Source organism: Lampetra planeri, chromosome 57 (genome assembly GCF_965212315.1).
Source record: "Lampetra planeri chromosome 57, kcLamPlan1.2.h2, whole genome shotgun sequence".
Taxonomy (NCBI): domain Eukaryota; kingdom Metazoa; phylum Chordata; class Hyperoartia; order Petromyzontiformes; family Petromyzontidae; genus Lampetra; species Lampetra planeri.
In genome coordinates, this window is record NC_136163.1 from 5,032,028 (window position 1) to 5,051,149 (window position 19,122).

General features: G+C 53.7%; 1 long non-coding RNA gene across 1 annotated transcript; it reads right to left on the reverse strand.

Annotated features, from left to right (window-relative positions):
- Positions 1–425: 425 nt before the first annotated feature.
- On the reverse strand, positions 426–7,266 carry LOC144735815 (uncharacterized). The gene is made up of 2 exons (XR_013588691.1): positions 6,150–7,266; positions 426–2,589 (listed from the first exon to the last, which is right to left on the reverse strand). It is a non-coding gene; the product is annotated as an uncharacterized LOC144735815 (long non-coding RNA).
- Between the last annotated feature and the right edge of the window lie 11,856 nt (positions 7,267–19,122).

A 19,122-nucleotide genomic window follows, 5' to 3' on the forward strand; every position in this document is an offset into this window, starting at 1 on the left:
CTAGGGAGACAAACAAGCGGCTGTATGGGGTCCTGGCCACTGACCCCGATCGTGTGTCGTATTGACCTTCATCGGTGAAATTCGCGAGCGGCACTTGCCCCATAAGTCTTTTACGGCTATACGGGGCATCTTTGTTTTTTTACTGTTGCGGCTGCTGGAGGAGGAGGAGGAAGAGGACACATTGCGATGTGAACGGACCCAGGCTGCTGAAGTGTGGATCGTTTGGAATGTTCCCATGCGTGGAGGCCGCCTTCCTTTGTCAAATGAATCAATTATACTGATTACAATAATTTTCCAGATCTTTGTCAGCACCCACTGCTTGGATAACACTAAAAGGAAACTTCATTTTTTTATTTTACCAGGTAAGGCCACACTAAGCTCTTTTTCAGAAACGACATTGCCATCACAAATGTTAACGAAGTGGCTTATCGCGTGGAAATTTATAGCAAAATTAAAGCGCGGGGGAGAGACACGCAAACTCCACATATGTAGGGCTGTTACAGAGAGCCCGTTATGCATGGCAGCCTATGGTAAACAAACACAGTAGGCGGGGCTACATGTGTGCACAAGCAGGTGCCCTCTGCGACGTCCGCGCCAGACACCCTGGGGGGTCGATTCGGTCGTTATGATCCCCCGGGGCCCCACCCCTCAGGGAGGGGTTGGGTATAAAAGGGGATTGTATCGAAGGGCTCGGGAGTGATGTTTAGCTAAAGAAGAGGAGGCGGAAGACGTCTGAGATAGAGCCCTGGACTCCCCCTGGTACGCCGTCCTTATCAGGACCGCGCAGGCTCGAGCCAGTGGCGTGGTACCAGAGCCAGAGCCAGTGCTGGTCTGGACTCTGGGTACCGGGCCCGACTGACCAGTGTCGGGCCAAGATAGCCTCCCCTAGCCCATTAGTGGAGGACTCAGAGGCAGGCTAGGGTTAGCTAGAGAGGTGTGTCCTCAGATAGACGGGTGAGGGGGCCGATACCCCCTCAAATGTGTATGTCACAACGTTGGTGTTAAATAAACAAGTGTGCCTCCAACTCCGGTGTGAACGAGTCGTGAGCGTTACTACATCTGGCGTCAGAAGTGAAACAAAGTACGAACATGGATACACGCCGGACGACTCGAGTCGGAGTACCAGGGGCGGAGGACACCGCTGCAGTCGGAGGGCCCGAGATGGCTGAAGATGCCATCGAGCAGCCGGGGCTGGGTGCATCCACGCCACAGCAGCTGGAGGAAGGGGAGCCGTCGACGGAGGGGCTGAGGCAGGCGCACGCGAAGCTGGCCGAGCTGCTGTACGCCGCAGCCGCCATGCTCGACAACATCACGCGGCTGGGGGCTGCGGGACCGCCACGAGGCGACAGCAGCCAACGACCACAGCGCCTTCCCGCCATTTCAACGGAGCAACATTTTGAAACTCCCGCCATCGCCGCAGCTGCTGTTGAGGGCGTGGCCGCTCTAAGCATCGCGTCCAACGGCGGGAGTACAGTGCCTGCCGCGTCACCACGGGTGCGACCGGCGATGCCATCGCTGGTTCGTGCCGACGCTGAGTTCAGTGAGGCGGACGAGGGAGTGCGTTCTTCCTCTGCAGCCGCTGCCTTACATCAGCGGCTACCTCCACTCAAGGAATTTGTGGGCGAGGATGGCGACTGGGGCGGCTTCCAGCGGCGCTTCCTCGCTCACCAGGAGATGGCACAGTGGACAGACGCCGAGGCTCTCCGCGCGCTGCCAGCACTTCTCGACAGCGACGCCCTCGCCACTCTAACATCGGCTTCGAAGGAGAGGCGCTCCACGCTGCGGAAGGCGATGCAGGTGCTGTCGGCGGTATATGGTCCACCATCGGACTGTCGCCAACTCTTTTACGATCGCCAGCGGGGGACGAAGGAGTCGCCCCTGGCGTACCGCACAAGCCTCCTGGCACTGGCGAAGGAGGCCTTTCCACGAATGGATGACGAGGGTGTCGACGCCATGGTGACAGAGAAGATACTTTTGCTGGCGGACGACTTAGACATCGTCATTGTCGCACAGGACGATGCAGAGATGTGCTCCCTCCAAGCGGCCCGTCTCCTCCACGCAAACCTGTCCTCTCAACGACGGAAGGCCAGCAAGGCGGCGAGCGGGCGCGCCGTCGCTGCGGCCACCCTCCCGGCGGAAGAGGTTTGCGCCATCAACCATCGACGGCAGCACGGAGCGGGAGCGCGGGAGGACCGGGCCGGTTCAAGCCGTCTACAACGTCCATCGTCGCCACCAGCGCTTCCACGCTGTTATAACTGCGGCATCCGGGGCCACGTCGCCTCGGGGTGCCGCTCTCCTCGGCAGCACGGAACGACACCTCAACGGGACGCCGGCCCTCGTCACAAGCTCCACCATCATAATCCGGCGAGTCGCGGCACCCCTCATGTTTGGCCCACGCACACGCCCGTCACACACTCGAACACCGCAGCGAAGGGGGGGCAAATATCGCGTACCATGGCACCAACACGCACCGCTCTGGGTACTCACATTGAACCCAGCCAGTGGTCCGTGTTGGCCCATCGGGTTGTAGCCGCGTCATCGGGGTCGTCGGCCGTTGTGGGTCACATCGATGGGGTCGAGGTGCGCATCCTGGTCGATACAGGAGCATCGGCGACCATTATTTCGGAGTTGATTTATAACATTCTCCCTGCCCAGAGCCGTCCTTTGATGCCTGTTAATGTGCCATTCTTTGCTGCTAACGGGGGTTCACTTGGCATCATCGGACAAATTCGAGCCCAAATTTGTGTCGGGGATATTAAATTATCTGGGCCGATTTTTGTTTCCTCCTCGCTGGCGGTTCCGTGCCTGCTGGGGACGGATTTCCTGGCCAAAATGCCGATTAGGATATTAATCGACCAGGGATGCATTGAGCTCCCATCGGGCCGACGCATGGCGTTTTTGCCATCCCCCGCTACGAGCCGGACGGCGTTCGCGACGGTGCCGGCGTTCGTAGATAGAACGGTGCGCGTTCCTCCGGGGGCGCAAATGTTAATTCCTTTGAGACTTCGGCGGCCCTTCGCTAAGGGCATTGGGGCTCAAGGGGTTTTGCTGGGACCGTCTAGGGCCGGGGTCAGTGGACCTAATTTACTCCCGGCCCAGACCATAGTGAGAGGGGATGGAGAACCCTTCATCGCGGTCCTCAATGTGGGCTCGCAGACGGTGGTGGTCCCACAGGGGACCGTGCTTGCTCACGCAACGCCGGTGCCCTGTGAGGAACCCGTCGCGAGTCATGTCGGCGCTGCCCCTGCACCGCGACCACATTCAGACAGCGATGAAGGGTGGCTCGAGGCGCTTTGCGCGGGATCGACGGACCTGTCAAATTTAGAGCGCCAACGTCTTAAGACACTACTGAGGGAATTTTCCGACGTTTTCAGTCGGGATAAATACGATTTGGGCTGCACTCATCTGCTGCGTCACCATATTGATACGGGTGACAGCGCGCCAATACGCCAAAATCCTTTTCGGTTGAGTCCCGCCGAAAAGGACCATGTCAAATCGGCTGTTGATGACATGCTAGCCGCCGACATAATTTCTCCCTCCAACAGCCCTTGGGGAGCGCCGATCGTCCTGGTTAAGAAGCAGGACGGTTCGTTGCGGTTTTGCGTTGACTTTCGGCGCCTTAATAAAATTACGGTTGCCGACGCATACCCGCTCCCACGGATGGACGAATCGCTTGACGCCTTGGCGGGAGCGCGATTCTTCTCCACATTGGACTTACTTTCGGGATTCTGGCAGCTTCCTCTGGACGATGATTCAAAGCCTAAAACTGCTTTCCGTACTCCGCACGGCCTGTTTCAATTCAACCGGTTGCCGATGGGCTTACACTCAGCGCCGGCAACTTTCCAGCGGTTGATGGAATTGGTTTTGGCTGGATTGCAATGGGAGTCGTGCCTGATTTATTTGGATGACGTCATTGTCTTTGGCAAAACTTTTGAGGAACATCTCCAGAGGTTGCGGGCGGTTTTCCTAAAGATGCGGGCTGCTAATTTGAAATTTAAGCCCCAAAAATGCCATTTGTTACGCGAGTCGGTGCGTTATTTGGGGCACATCGTGGGGCGCTCAGGTATTTCTACCGATCCCGCCAAAACGCAGTGTGTAAGCTCCTGGCCGACTCCCACCTCAGTGGGAGAGGTTAGGAGTTTTATTGGGTTTGCGTCGTATTATAGACGCTTCGTCGCTAATTTTGCGACTATCGCCAAACCCCTACATGCTTTAACATCTAAAGGGGTTCGGTTTTGCTGGGGTCAGGAGGAGGAGGCTGCTTTTTGCTCCCTTCGGGATGCTTTGGTAAACGCTCCTCCCCTGATTTACCCTGATTTTTCAAAACCGTTCTTGCTCGACACCGATGCGAGCAACACGGGTATTGGGGGCATGCTCTCCCAGGTGGTTGACGGCGTGGAACATGTGGTTGCGTACGGCAGTCGGGTGTTGTCTCCAGCGGAGCAACGGTATTGTGTCACCCGTAGGGAACTGTTGGCAATTGTCCATTTCGTCCAACAGTATCGCCCATATCTGTACGGTCGGCATTTCACCGTCCGCACAGATCATGCGGCACTGCAGTACGCCCTGAGGGTTCAACAGCCATCGGGACAATTGTCCCGATGGTTGGAGGTCCTCCAGGATTACGATTTCCAAACCACATACCGTAAGGGCGTTCGCCACACCAACGCGGACGCTCTGTCACGCTTGCCAACCACCTCCGAGTGTGCATGCCTCCTGGGGTCTGGACGTTGCAGGCCTCCAGGGGACACATCGGTACCTGTCTTGGCGGCCGCCAACGACGACGATGCAATGGTTCCTAATTCGATCGAACAGCAGGGCAAAGATTCCCTGTTGGGGTTGCCCGTCATTGAATGGGGGCGCCTCCAGATGGAGGATGTCTCCCTCCTCGGGTGGCGACGTCGCGTTGGCGGTGCGGCGGGGGGAAAAAGTGGTGGTTCCGACGCATGGGAAATGTGCCAAGGTCTGCTAATGCATTGGGACGGGAAGTCACGTCGACATCGGCTGGTTGTCCCTACTGGGTTGCGGGGTAGGGTGGTATGGGCCGCTCATGAGCGCCTCCTACACCTGGGGACCCAAAAGACTCTCGCCTTGCTGCAACTTGATTTTTACTGGCCTGGCATGACGAGGGATGTGGGGGATTTGTTGGGATCGTGCCCTCAATGTGCACAACGCAAACCGCCGGCACGGGAGTCTAACCCGCCCTTGCAATCGATCAAAGTGTCCAGGATAAACGAGCTGGTCGCTCTGGACATTTTGGGACCATTCCCCGCCACCCCCCAGAGGGAATAGATATTTGTTGACGGGTGTCGAGTATTTTACACGCTGGCCTATGGCCTGGCCTTTGGCCAACCAGTCGGCAGCAGCCATCGTGGAGGCCTTTGTTCAGGGTTATGTCCTGGACAAAGGTGCTCCGGAGAGGCTGCTGACCGACCAGGGCAGAAATTTTTCCGGTAAACTACTCAGACAAGTCTGCGATCTCCTGGGCACAAAGAAAATTCGGACCTCCCCATATCACCCACAAACTGACGGGATGGTCGAACGTTTGCATCGCACCATCTCGTCCATGTTATCACAACAAGTTTCGGACTCGCAAACGGATTGGGACCTACAAATTCAGGGGGTCTTGGCGGCGTACCGGATGGCACCCCATGCGGCTACGGGGTTTTCTCCCTTTTACCTCATGTACGGCCGAGAACCAGACCCGCCTGTTCGTGCCCAGTTGCGGATCCCCGTGCCGCAGGGAAAAACTAATCTGGCTGACCACGTTAAATTTAATCTGGACAAATTGACCGAGGCACGGGATGCTGCAATGCAAAACTCTGACCTCCGTCAGAAGGCAAATGAGCGCCTCAGATTGAGTCGAGCGCACATGCTGCAGTGGAAGCCGGGGGACAAGGCATGGTTGCACTGCCCCCAGGTGCCACTGGCAACCTCCTCTAAACTTGTGCGGCCGTGGCGGGGCCCTGTGGAAGTGGTGGAGGTGTTACGTCCGCAGTGCGTGCGCATCAAGTGGGGGAAGCGGCGATGGTTCGTGCACCCCTCCAGATTAAAACCCTTCGCTGCGGTACACGACCCCACTTCACACGCGCGTGGCCAAACATGTGGGGGGTCGGCCGACTTGCTGGGTCCGTCTCTGTCGCTCTCACCTGATGCCTTGCCGGCTGTGCCACCTTCAGGAGCATCAGGAGTGACGGGCTCACGCCCGATCACCCCTCCTGCGGATACCGAGGGTCACGCGGAGTCAGAGGAATGCTCACCTCAAGACGGACAGTCGCCACCTGATGGTCCGCCACGCGGGGTTACCCCGTGTGAGGGGCCCGCTGCAAGGACGCGCGCTAAAATGCGCAAACTGTTGTGAGGCCGGAAAATGTGTACATAGCTGTTGTGTTTATTGGCTGTTGTGTGGATGGTGTGTTTCCCGCTCCTCGGATGTACATATGTTGGGTTCACCGTTTGTTGTGTGTGCGGGGTGGGTTCCCTGCTGGTTGTATATAAGCTGTTTTTTTACGGAATTCGTATTTATTCGGGGGGGTGCGACGGGTTGTTTCTCATCTTGTTGTTGTGTCTTGTTCTGGTTCCTGTTATGGTTCAAAAATAGTGAGGCACACGTCAGGGGGTGAAGGCACCTTTATTGTCAAATTTTGTATGTTGGCAGCCGGGACGGCTGCATGCTATGTGGGGGGGAGTGATGTAGGGCTGTTACAGAGAGCCCGTTATGCATGGCAGCCTATGGTAAACAAACACAGTAGGCGGGGCTACATGTGTGCACAAGCAGGTGCCCTCTGCGACGTCCGCGCCAGACACCCTGGGGGGTCGATTCGGTCGTTATGATCCCCCGGGGCCCCACCCCTCAGGGAGGGGTTGGGTATAAAAGGGGATTGTATCGAAGGGCTCGGGAGTGATGTTTAGCTAAAGAAGAGGAGGCGGAAGACGTCTGAGATAGAGCCCTGGACTCCCCCTGGTACGCCGTCCTTATCAGGACCGCGCAGGCTCGAGCCAGTGGCGTGGTACCAGAGCCAGAGCCAGTGCTGGTCTGGACTCTGGGTACCGGGCCCGACTGACCAGTGTCGGGCCAAGATAGCCTCCCCTAGCCCATTAGTGGAGGACTCAGAGGCAGGCTAGGGTTAGCTAGAGAGGTGTGTCCTCAGATAGACGGGTGAGGGGGCCGATACCCCCTCAAATGTGTATGTCACAACGTTGGTGTTAAATAAACAAGTGTGCCTCCAACTCCGGTGTGAACGAGTCGTGAGCGTTACTACACATATACAGCAGGCGTTAGCGTCGGGATCGAATCCAAAACCTCCTGCATACCAGGCGAGGAAGTTAACATCTCACCGTGCTGTTTCACCATACTTTTCCACGCGTATACCGAGGAGGCAACGCCTCTCGATCCGTGTCGATTCCGCTTCTCAGGGCTCGCTCGAACCCTCTCAACGTGGGCAGTCCACAAAGCAACCCCCCCCACCCCACCTAATTCCCCCTACGCATTCCACTACCGGTCGCAATTGGGCCAAACGCAGAGCGTGGTTTTGTCGTCGTGAGCGGGGGTTTTGTTTCGTTATTTATTTATCGATTCATTTATTTTTCTTGGCCATTCAGCCATTCGTTATTTGGTGGCCTTCGTCTCTATCGATTGAGCGCGGTGGCAGGCAGGGCCCCCTGCCGAACGATTTGCTTTGTTTGTGGAAATTTGATGAGCGAGTCGGCGGAAGTGGTGGGGACGGGTGGTGGTGGGCGGGCGGCTGGGAATTCGACATGCCCTGGGATTGTTGTTGTTGTTGTCGTTGTTGTTGTTGTTGTCCGCTCGCCTTCCAATGGGAGTTAACGGCGGCTTGGCAGATTCACCGCGCTGCCGCTGCTGAGTCCGCCCACGTGAATCGCTCAATAACCTCGGCGTGAACGTGTCGACCACGTTGCCGTTCAACTTCCCCTCCAACGCGACAGCAGAACCCAAACAACTAAATCATTGACTCGGCTTCCTGGACAGCGGGACAAGGGCTCGCAGTGGGGGGGGGGGGGCGAAATCTAAACAGCGCTACGGATTCATGTCCCTGAGTCTGTGCGCCCGCGTTGTTTACGATTCAGAAACAGCGGTGCAAACGAATGTTTGGCGTGAGCAGTCAAATTTTGACTTTCAACTTTCGTGACTGCAGGAATTCATCTTCTTTGGTTATTTCGGGAAAGTCACGTAGATAGATAAATAATAATAATAATAAAGTGAATAAAAAACCCCCACGACGTTTCGATCACAACACGAGCGATCGTCTTCAGGAGCAAAGCAGTCGTCGTGGTCTCAGATGGCCACGGGATCAGTTGCAGGCCACGACCCGGGGCCACGCGGCCACGCGGCCACGTGGCCACACGGCTGCCTTGGACCGCACGGCACGGCCACGCAGCGGTGCGGCCACGGAGTGAGATAGTTGAGGGGTGGGGGAGCTGAGGTTTGTTTATTTTTTTGTCAGCGAGGTCGCGGCTTCGATTGGAAACGCGTCTCTCAGGAATTGGATGGGGCCCTCGCGCGCGCGGACGACGGAAGGCTGTGGCCGGGTCGACGAGGGGATGATCGGAATCGGGATATTTTATTTATACTGCAAGGAGGAATCCGATGAGCTCTAACAGTTCTCTTCCACAGATGTCCGAGTAGATGCAGATTCGCGACGCCATTCAGACTGCTCGGTGGCCCATGTCTGCACGCGTGCGCGGCACGGGCTAGAGAAGAGATGGAGTGACGTGGTACAGGAGGACGTGGAGCTGAGTGGACTTGCCGATGACTGGTACCAGCGGTGTCAAGATCGGCCTCTGTGGAGGAGGCTCGTGGAGGACGCTACTGGGCAGCTGGAGGCAGTCGCCCTCCAACAACAACGGAGGGCGGAGGAGCGACGCTCACAACAACGAGCGGAGCGCCGGGTGGATAAAGCACAGCAAGTTGGCACAGTAGGGGGCACAGGTGGCGCATCAGCCAGTCATCTTGGTCATCTCAGTCAGTCGACCCGTGGCACCTGCTGGGTCTGCCCCGTGACCTCCTGCCAGCGGGCGTCCGACACTTCACGTGGCCTCAAGGTGCACATAGCCTGGCACAAGCGTCGTGGTGACGTCACCGCCACTTAGTGGCGAATGGCGGTTGTTGTTGTACGTGTGCATGTTGAACTTCTTTCGCACCGCGCGTAGCCGACGAACTAAAGGCACGGTCAAGGATAGAAAGGGAATATCAGCCAAAGGATCGGAACGCGTTCGAGAGGACGCCCGCCCGCGGAGATGAAGCCACCAAATCAGTTATCGTGTGCAGGGTCCGGATGGATCCCAGCTTCGTCATATTGCTGCAGCAGCGTTCTTGCACCACCATTGTGCCCGAGGCTTGTGTCTGTGATTTATTCGCTGTCGTCCACAGACATAATTTTTTGACACTATTGTTGTAATCACTGTTTATTTATTGCCTATCCTGTTTGCACAAAGCCCTGCCGAGGGGTGTTTTTTGTGTAAATAAGTTTATTTTTAAATCGCTCAGTTTGCACATTCCCACCCTGCAATGCGCCGCTGCGTCTGCCTCCACTGGCGACGGTCTTGGGCTTGGGGTCTGTGAGTCTCCGTCTCTTGAGTGGTGTTTGAACATCATCATTATTATTATTATTATTTGTAGACAAATAACAGATACCAGGGAAGAATTACAGATGTCCTAGGACAGCAGCAGCCTCCTTCTCAACGAATTCATTATTTAGTGATGTTGCGTTGGACAGTGGCGCACACGCACGCGCAACAACAAAACTCACCTCGAATCTCAAACATCGTTCCTCTTCTAAGTTAAAGTGCCGACGTTGGTTTTTGTTTAACCAGGCGAGAAGTCGAGAGACCTTGCAGGGATGGTAGAATTATAATCTGTGTTGATCCTGGAGGAATCTGATGAGTAACGGGGGTGGGCGGGCGGGGGGAAGGGAGGTCGGGTCAACGCGCGAGGGGGCAACACACTATCCCCGTACAGATGGGAACAGATGGCGATCACCCCCTCTACTGGCGAGCCAGGGCACGGCACCTCCTTGACGCCCTCACAGGGGAAGAGAGTGGACCACAGGCAGTCACGTGCAGCGTAGTAGTCGCCACCACCAAATACAAATATCCCCCGTAAAGCCTTAAAAGGCTGTTGGGGCAAGTGCTGTTAGCGAGCATCTGTGAAGGCCGGCACGGTGCACGAGGGGGTGGGTGGCCAACACCACGCCCGGCCGCCTTTGTCTCCCGCAGTGGCGATATTTACCACACCAGCTGCTCATTTGAGGCTGAGTCGTCCTAGGGGAGGCCCATGATGGGTTTAGATAACCGTCACTGGCGTTGGCCGTGAGCGGTAATCAGGCACCACCCACCGCCACCACCACCACTACCACCACCGCCACCACCGCCACCACCACTACCACCACCGCCACCACCATCACCGCCGCCGCCACCACCACTACCACCACCACCGCCACCGCCACCACCGCCACCACCGCCACCACCACCACCACACTCCGATGCATCGACGGCCGGGCTGAGTGGACACCACCGCAGCAGGAGCAGGCGGCAGGGCCCATGTGAGCGTCACTCGCCGTGGGAGCTCCGCTCTGTGTGAGCGAGAGACGGAGCGAAGGGCGCGCCCTGGCTGCTGCTGATGATTTCAGTTCCTCCTATCTCGCTCGCGATCATGCGTGACCCCAGCGGTGGTTGGTGGGGGGGGGCAGTCTTTGCATTACCAACTCAAAGGTCATAGAACTCTATGGGCAAACAGCGGCTTTGTGTGTGTGAGAGAGTGAGTGTGTGTGGGGAGCGGTGGTGTAGCGGTTAGCGCGCTGCGCTACGAACCTGGCGGGTTCGATTCCAGCTCACGGCCAACACCAGTGAAGATTATCTGAGCCGGTTCTGGGCTTCTCCTAGGTTGACTCAGCCTCAAATGAGTACCTGGTGCGGTGTGTTAACATCGCCACTAGGGAGACAAAGGCGGCCGGGCGTGGTGTTGGCCACCCACTTGCCCCTACTGTCTGTGAAGGATTTACGGGGGATCTTTGTCTGGCCTCCTTCCTGTCCTGCAGTCACTAAATTCTTGTACGAAGTCAAATATCACGACAGAAAAATTCATGTTGTTTCCATCAAACAACATGAACACAGATAAACCTGTCTCGAAGAAAATCACTCAGCCTCGCACGGTGTACACAATCCGTGGAGACACACATACACGTGAGTGTGTGTGTCGGGCGTGGTGTTGGCCACCCACCCCCTCGTGTGCCATGCCGGCCTTCATAGGTGCTCGCAAAACAGCACTTGCCCCAACAGTCTGTTAAGGCTACACGGGTGAATCTTTGTCTTTGTGTGTAGGGAGGTGCTGGCAGTCGCTCACCGTCACACAACTCTCTCCGTGCGCTCGTGATGCGTTCACCATCGAGTCGTCTTGACACGCGAGGCTCATCGTTGCCTGCTTACACACACACACATGTACACACACACAAGTACACACACACACGTACACACACACACATGTACACACACGTACACACACGTACACACGTACGCACACGTACACACACACGTACACACACACGTACACACACGTACACAAACACGTACACACACACACGTACACACACACGTACACACACACGTACACACACGTACACAAACACGTACACACACACACGTACACACACACGTACACACACACGTACACACGCAGATACACACACGTACACACACACGTACACACGCAGATACACACACACGTACACACACACACGTACACACGCAGATACACACACGTACACACACACACACGCAGATACACACACGTACACACACACACGTACACACACACACACGTACACACGCAGATACACACACACGTACACACACACACACGGACCGCCGGAAGACCACAAGAGGCGCCAACGTTGTTGTGCAGAGGTCACTGCTCCAGTTCGAAAGGCAACTTTCCAGAACGTTAAGTTTCTGTAGCGCACAGAAACTTAACGGCAGCGTCAATGAATACGAGAGAGTGGCGAGCGTTTACCCCCCCCCTCGTCACACATCGTCACAAATGTCTGACCCCCCCCCCCCCCTAGGTGCGTGACGTCATTTATGGACGGCTCCTTACGTGGTACAAGCAATAGGCGATTCAAACACAAACATCCAATTATAGTATCGCTACGCATCTTCTTGGTTCTTTCGGTAAAGTCACGTAGAAGGGAAATAATAAAATAATAAAAATAAAAATAATAAAATATTAATATAATAATATAATATAATAATTTAATAATGATTTTTATTCTTTTATTATTTCCCTTCTACGTGACTTTACCGAAAGAACCAAGAAGATGAATTCCTGCAGTCACGAAAGCTTTAAATCGAAATTTATCGCTACGCAGTTGATAGCATTAATACAGCACGAATACAAATTAAGTTTGAACCGCATTCGTAACTGAGCGTGAATTCAGCTGATCATTGCATCGAATCGATCCCGTAATCGATACACACACAATTGCAGCCGGCGAATGGTCATTAACTCCACGCCGGTAAATCGATTCTGCTGACAAACACAAACTGATTCCGATTCCCATTCGTGCAGTTCTCTAAACAGCTCTCTAATTCACTACAGTAATTTAGCTGTGGCGGTTCCACCTGAAGACGGAGGCTTGTGTTGCTTCTGAAACGTCGTGATTTAATTGAGTTGTTCTCATTTTTTACTTTTATTTAATTTAATTTGTGATTTTATTTAGTTATTTTCATTTTTATTATTTTTTCACCTACGTGACTTTACCGAAAAAAACAAAGAGTATGGATCCTTGCAGTCACGAAAACTTAAAATCTAGAACCTGTAGCATATGTTATTGAGGGGCCCTAAATAAAAAAAAACTGAAATATGAAAACACACATTTTTTACTTGCGTAGTAAAATAAAGGTATTTTTCATTTGCTATACAGCCAGATAATACGACAATTCGCTAACCTTAAACACCAAAGTCGTTCATAAAAGTTGAAGGCGGTATAGTACTACAGTAGTAGAGCAAGTGCAGAATCACTGAACCGGAATTGATAGCTTGAAAGCATTTAACGCGGGGTCCCTGAAAGTGCGGGGCCCGTAGCATCATATGTAACTACTTTTGCTTCTAGAATAATCCGGCACTGCATTCGTGTGCTGCACGGGGTAAGTCCTCGCTGAACGAGCGGTGTTCACATAACGCGATTTCGCGTTATGTGGGAACGCCCCCCCCCCGCCTCCCTGGGCTGCTAGACATGGAGCTCCATGACCATTTGCCTCCCTCCCCCCGCCACTCTCCCCCCCCACCCATCACCTCGCCAATGAAAAAAAGAAATCTTTCCCACGCGTTTGCTGAACCGGCGACGGGTACGCATTTCAGGCTAAGCTTACCTAGAGGAGACCGACCGCGGGGGTCTTATCCTCCCAGTTGGACACGTCTCTAACAGCACCCTTCAGCGCTGGCACCTGCCATTGTACCTCAAGCAACCCCCACTCCTCCACCCAACCCACCCACCCCCTCCCCTTCCTCCACACACAACTCTCTATGTGAACTGCAGGAGTTGATCATCAACACCAGCGTGCAGCTGTTGCTGTAAGAAGGGCCCGGGGTGTACGCAGCACAACACTGCGGGCAGGGCGGCGAGACGCGAGGGGTGGGTGGTGGTGGGGGGCCTGAAACAACATCGCAGTCGGCTCCAGCCAGGGCCAGACCATCCACGCCTCCCCAACCCGCTCAGCCACCACCCCCCCCCTCAACCCGTTCAACGACCGCTCCCCTACTCCCGCCCTATATAATTTGGCGCCGCGTGTTTAATGGCCCGGTGCTGTCACACTGCAGCGCGCACGGCTGCGTGCGGAGCCGGCGTCGAACAGCAGCAGCAGCAGCAGCAGGGGTTGTGCAACCTGAATCAGGATGAGATTTTTGTTGAAAATGTTATACTGGAAGAGGAATCCGATGAGCTATGAAGCTCTTTTACACGGATGTCCAGTCGGGGCACGGGGTAAGAACGTTACAGCAACCAACATATTCTTGGTTCATCTTCTTGGTTCTTTCGGTAAAGTCACGTAGAAGGGAAATAATAAAATAATAAAAATAAAACATAATAAAATAATGCTCACGACGTTTCGGCCACAACGCAAGCAGCCGTCCTCAGGTGAAGAACAGGTCTGTCGACATGTTTTATTTTTATTATTTTATTATTTCCCTTCTACGTGACTTTACCGAAAGAACCAAGAAGATGAATCCCTGCAGTCACGAAAGCTTTCAATCGAAATATTCTTGGTTCTTTCGGTAAAGTCACGTAGAAGGGAAATAATAAAATAATAACAATATAAAACAATAAAAATTCTCACGATGTTTCGACTGCAACACAAGCAATCGTCATCAGGTGTGAAATCCACACCAATATTTTTTTTTTTTACAAAAACACAATAGGAGCGCAAAGTACAAGAAAGGGAAACAAATGACACAAACACAAACAGATACAACACTCAACCATAACCCCATCCTAGCAGACAAAGCCCCCTGAGGTATTTATTGTTCAAAAGCGACCTGGCCACAAATTACAGCTCAACATAATGGCCCTTATCAGTTCGGGCATTTATAGCAGCAACAAATAAATAATCTTAACAGTCGAAATGTGGAGTGAAAAACCGGAGCAGCCGTAGAAAAATCATCTCCCCCCCCAATGAAAACCTGTGTTGACACAGGTTTTCATTGGGGGGCGGGGGAGATGATTTGGGGGGGGGGGGGCAAAATCTGCCACAGGAGTAGAATTGAATCTTTGAAGTTATTAAAGTCCAATTGAGTTTCGTGAAATACGCCCGCACACTACAAAGTTGTGCAATTGACACATAATCGTTTTCCTGATCCCCAGCACTTAACACGTGAAACATATATCGCTGAGAAGACGTTCATGTGTGCGCGTGTGCGCGCGTGTGTGTGTCATCTATACTCTTAGGTTTTTTCGGTAAAGTCACGTAGGTAAAAAATAAAATTAAAAGTTAATAAAAGTAAAAATGGAAATAAAATAAAATAATAAATCACGACGTTTCGGAGGCAACACAAGTCTCCGTCATCAGGTGGGACCGTCACAGCTAAAATTACTAGAGTAATTTTAGCTGTGACTGCAGTAATTTTAGCTGTGACGGTCCCACCTGATGACGGAGACTTGTGTTGCCTCCGAAACGTCGTGATTTCTTATTTTATTTTATTTCCATTTTTACTTTTATTAACTTTTAATTTTATTTTTTACCTACGTGACTTCACCGAAAAAACCTAAGAGTATGAATCCTTGCAGTCACGAAAGCTTCAAATCTGTGTCATCTATGTTTATTATCGAGGAGCAGTTAAGTTTTGGAAACGTGTGGAACATTCGTCTTGAATTTTAGCCATTCATTTTTCTTCCATTTGTTCTCTACCGGTTGTTTTCTTTCCCCCTTCCGGACACGGAAATTCTGAGGTCAGAGCAGCGTGGTGATAGAAGTGGGAGTTGGTGGGTGATGGGTACAGTGGTGGTGGTGGTGAGAGAGGTGTGGGTGGTTGGCAGTGGGCAGTGGTGATGAAAGAGGGACCATCGGTGGGTGGTAGTGGTTTGTGGGATGTGGTGGTTGTGGGTGGTCGTAGTTGTGAGTAGTTGTGGCTGTGGGTTGGTTGCGGTTGGGTAGTGGTTGTGGAGTGGCGGTGGTCGTGGGTGGTAGTAGTTGTGGATGGTGGTAGTTGTGAGTAGTGCTTGTGGGTGGTCCTGATGGTCGTGGTTGTGGGCAGTCGTGATTTGGGGGCGTGGTAGCGGTTGTGGGTGGTAGTGGTTGTGCTTGGTAGTGATTGTGGGAACTGGTGGTTCTGGGAAGTGGTGGTAGTGGGGTGGTTGCTTGTGTGTAGCCGGAATGGCATAGCGGGCGTCAGTGGTGGTGGTTGCGAAGTGGCAATAGGAAAATGTCAGTGGTGGTGGTGGTGTGTGGGCCCTCTCGTGATGGCAATCGGAGAGTTGTGTCGGTGAGCGGCGGCGGTGGCAACGATGGGTGCCGGGTTTGGTTGAGGAGAGGTCGCGACCTTGCCGTCGTCATGGAAATTAATCCTCATTCCGAGTGCTGCGTGCTGCCCACACGGATTGCCCGCATTTCTCCTCGTCGCCGCCGCTATGGTTTAAAAAAAAAGCCTCTCTTGTTAGTCCCGGATTTTCGCCGGGGCTTACAAATAGAATCTGTCCGCGTGGCCGGTGTGGGATTTGGGGTTTATGCGGCGCATTAATTGACTGCTCTCAGACTCGGCAGGAGTCTTTTCCTGGAATTTTTGTAGCCAGAACTTCAGATTACATATCCTGTACAAGCAGCAGACTTGGCAAGCGTGCGCGTCCCCGAGGCTTCTGGCTTCTCTGCCCAACGAAATATACATAAAAAAAAGTATTTTTTTTAATTGGCCTTTTGTTTTCCAAAAGTTGGCTGGAGGTGGCCCTCTAAGATCGGAGGGCTCCATCGGGCCTTCTATGGTCCCCGTCGCCGCCGCCACTCCACAGAAGCGGAGATGTCCCCACGATTAATGCCCCTTCCCGGCCGGCGGCCCAACTTTTCGCTTGGCTTTTTTCGGCCGCCGCTCTTTTCGTTTGAAATTCCTCGCGACGCATGGGCTCGCGCCGCGTTGTGGAAAGCAGCAAGGGAGGGAGGGAGGAGAGAGTGGGAGAGAGGAGAGAGTGGGAGAGAGAGAGTGACGTCAGTGTCTGCTGCGTATTTCATCAGCGGCGATTCAGGGTGGATGATGAATGATAAGCAAACACGATATTCCCACTGTCTCTCTCCTCTCGCAAATACAAAGATCCCCACCGAATAGCCTTACCAGGCTTTTGGGGCGAGTCCCGTTAGCAAACACCTAACCTAACCATAAACATTTATTTTTCGATTTTACCAGGTAAGGCACACTGAGCGATTTGTTTTATTTTCAGAAATGACCTGGCCACAAAAGAGAGCTCAGCTAAGTGGCTTATCGTGTGCAAATGTACAGCAGCCAAACACTGCAAACACGTGATGGGCATTCTAAATGTGGAGGGAAAAAAACCGGAGGACCCTGAGAAAAATCAACGCGACCACGGGGAGAACACCAAAACTCAAAATATACAGCAGCAGGCGTCAGGGTCGGGATCGAACCCACGACCTCCTGCATACCAGGCGAGGTAGTTAACATCTCCTAGCCACCGCGACGCCCCTCTTGAAGGTCGGCACGGCACACGAGGGGGGGGGGGGGGTGGGTAGTTATTTGAGGCTGAGTCGACCTAGGGCAGGCCCAAAACCGGTTCATATAATCGTTGCTGGTTCTAGTCGCCGTGAGCCTGAATCGAACTCGGATCGCCGGGGTTAGTTATGCAGCGCCGCTAACCGCTTCGCCACCGCTCGCTCGTCACCGTGCAGCGATGACCACCACCACCACCACCACGTGACTTTTCTTTCGTGTCGTGCGCGCTGCATTTAGCGCCACAGCGCGTGGATTTGTAGCGTTTATTCGTTTGTTTGCTGGTGACTTTGTGTATTTCATATCGGAATCGCCTCCAGTGCTGTTGCTGCTGGCGGCAATAAAAGTTGTTTAAAAATAAAATAAATAAATCTCTCACTCACACCCACACACACCACGCTTTGGTTAAATTAGTCACAGCCTTCTCATTTGTAATTAACGTTGACTGGAATTGTAGCTGTTCCATGAAAAGGGAGAGAGGCCGCGGACGTTCCAACAGTTCATCCCCCGCGTGTGTGCCCCTGACTCCCTCGTGTTAAGAGAAAGAGGGGGGGGGCTTGCGTGAATAACTTGGTTGGGGGGGGGGTGTGTGTGGGGGGGGGGGCTCAGTAACCCATTCTTTGTGCAAATATTTGCTCAAGTGTTGTAGCCGTAGTAGCTGTGGCTCTCTCTCTCTCCTCGCCGTCCCGGGGTGTCAGAAGATTTGCCTCGCGTTCTTTAACTCGTTTCGAGTCTGAGTTATTTTGTTGAGTTGTTTTCAACTCGGCCGAGCTAAACTTAGACACGCACACGGGCAGTTATTGTTGGTTTTTTTGAAGAAGACCACGTGGTACGTCTGTTTGTTTTTAATTCATTATATTGTTGTTGTTGTTGTTATGATTCTCTCTTGTTTTTGCCCAGTTATGTCACTCGCTGTTATTTCAACATAATGGGGCCTAAGTGCCGGCTGTCACTGTGATGTGTGTGGGGGGAGGCTCACAGCCACCCACACACTCACACAAAAACAAAGATTCCACACCCCCCCGTATAGCCTTAACAGACTGTCGGGGCAAGTGCTGTTAGCGAGTAGCACCTATGAATGCCGGCACGACACACGCAAGGATTGGGTGGCCAGTACCACACCACGCCCGATCGCCTTTCACCTCCCCAGTGGCGATGTTTTACGCATCGCACTCGGTACTCGTTCGAGGCTGAGTCGACCTAGCGGAGGCCCAGGACCTGTTCAGGTAGCCGTCATTGGTGTTGACCGTGGGAGGGAATCGCCGGGTGATCGTAGCGCAGCGCAACAGGGGCACGCACACACACACACACACACGTACGTGCGTGTGTGTGTGTGTGTCATCGCAGCGGATCGCTCTAAGCAGATATTATCATGCGCGCGCACAGTCCCACGCGCACTCCCAGCACGCGGGACACCCACGCAGCCGCACCATATCCCCACAAACAAAATAAAAGCAAAGATCCCCCGTATAGCCTGTGGCATACTGTTGGGGCAAGGGCTGTTCGCGAGCAGCTATGAAGGCCCGGCTATGGCACACGAGGAGGTGGGTGGCCAGCACCGCGCCTCGGCGGCTAACCACTACACTACCGCTACCCCCTATCCCGACACACACTTACCGACAAAGATCCCCCCGTATAGCCTTAACAGACTGTAGGGGCAAGTGCTGTTAGCGAGCACCTATGAAGGTTGGTACGGCACACGAGGGAGTGGGTGGCCAACACCACGCCCGGCCGCCTTTGTCTCTCTAGTGACGATGTTTACAGATCGCACGAGGTACTCATTTGAGGCTTAGCCGACCTAGGGGAGGCCCGGGACCGGTTCAGAAAATCGTCACTGGTGTTGGCCGTAAGCGGGAATCGAACCCGGGTCACCAGGTTCAATGCGCAGCGCGCTAACCGCTACA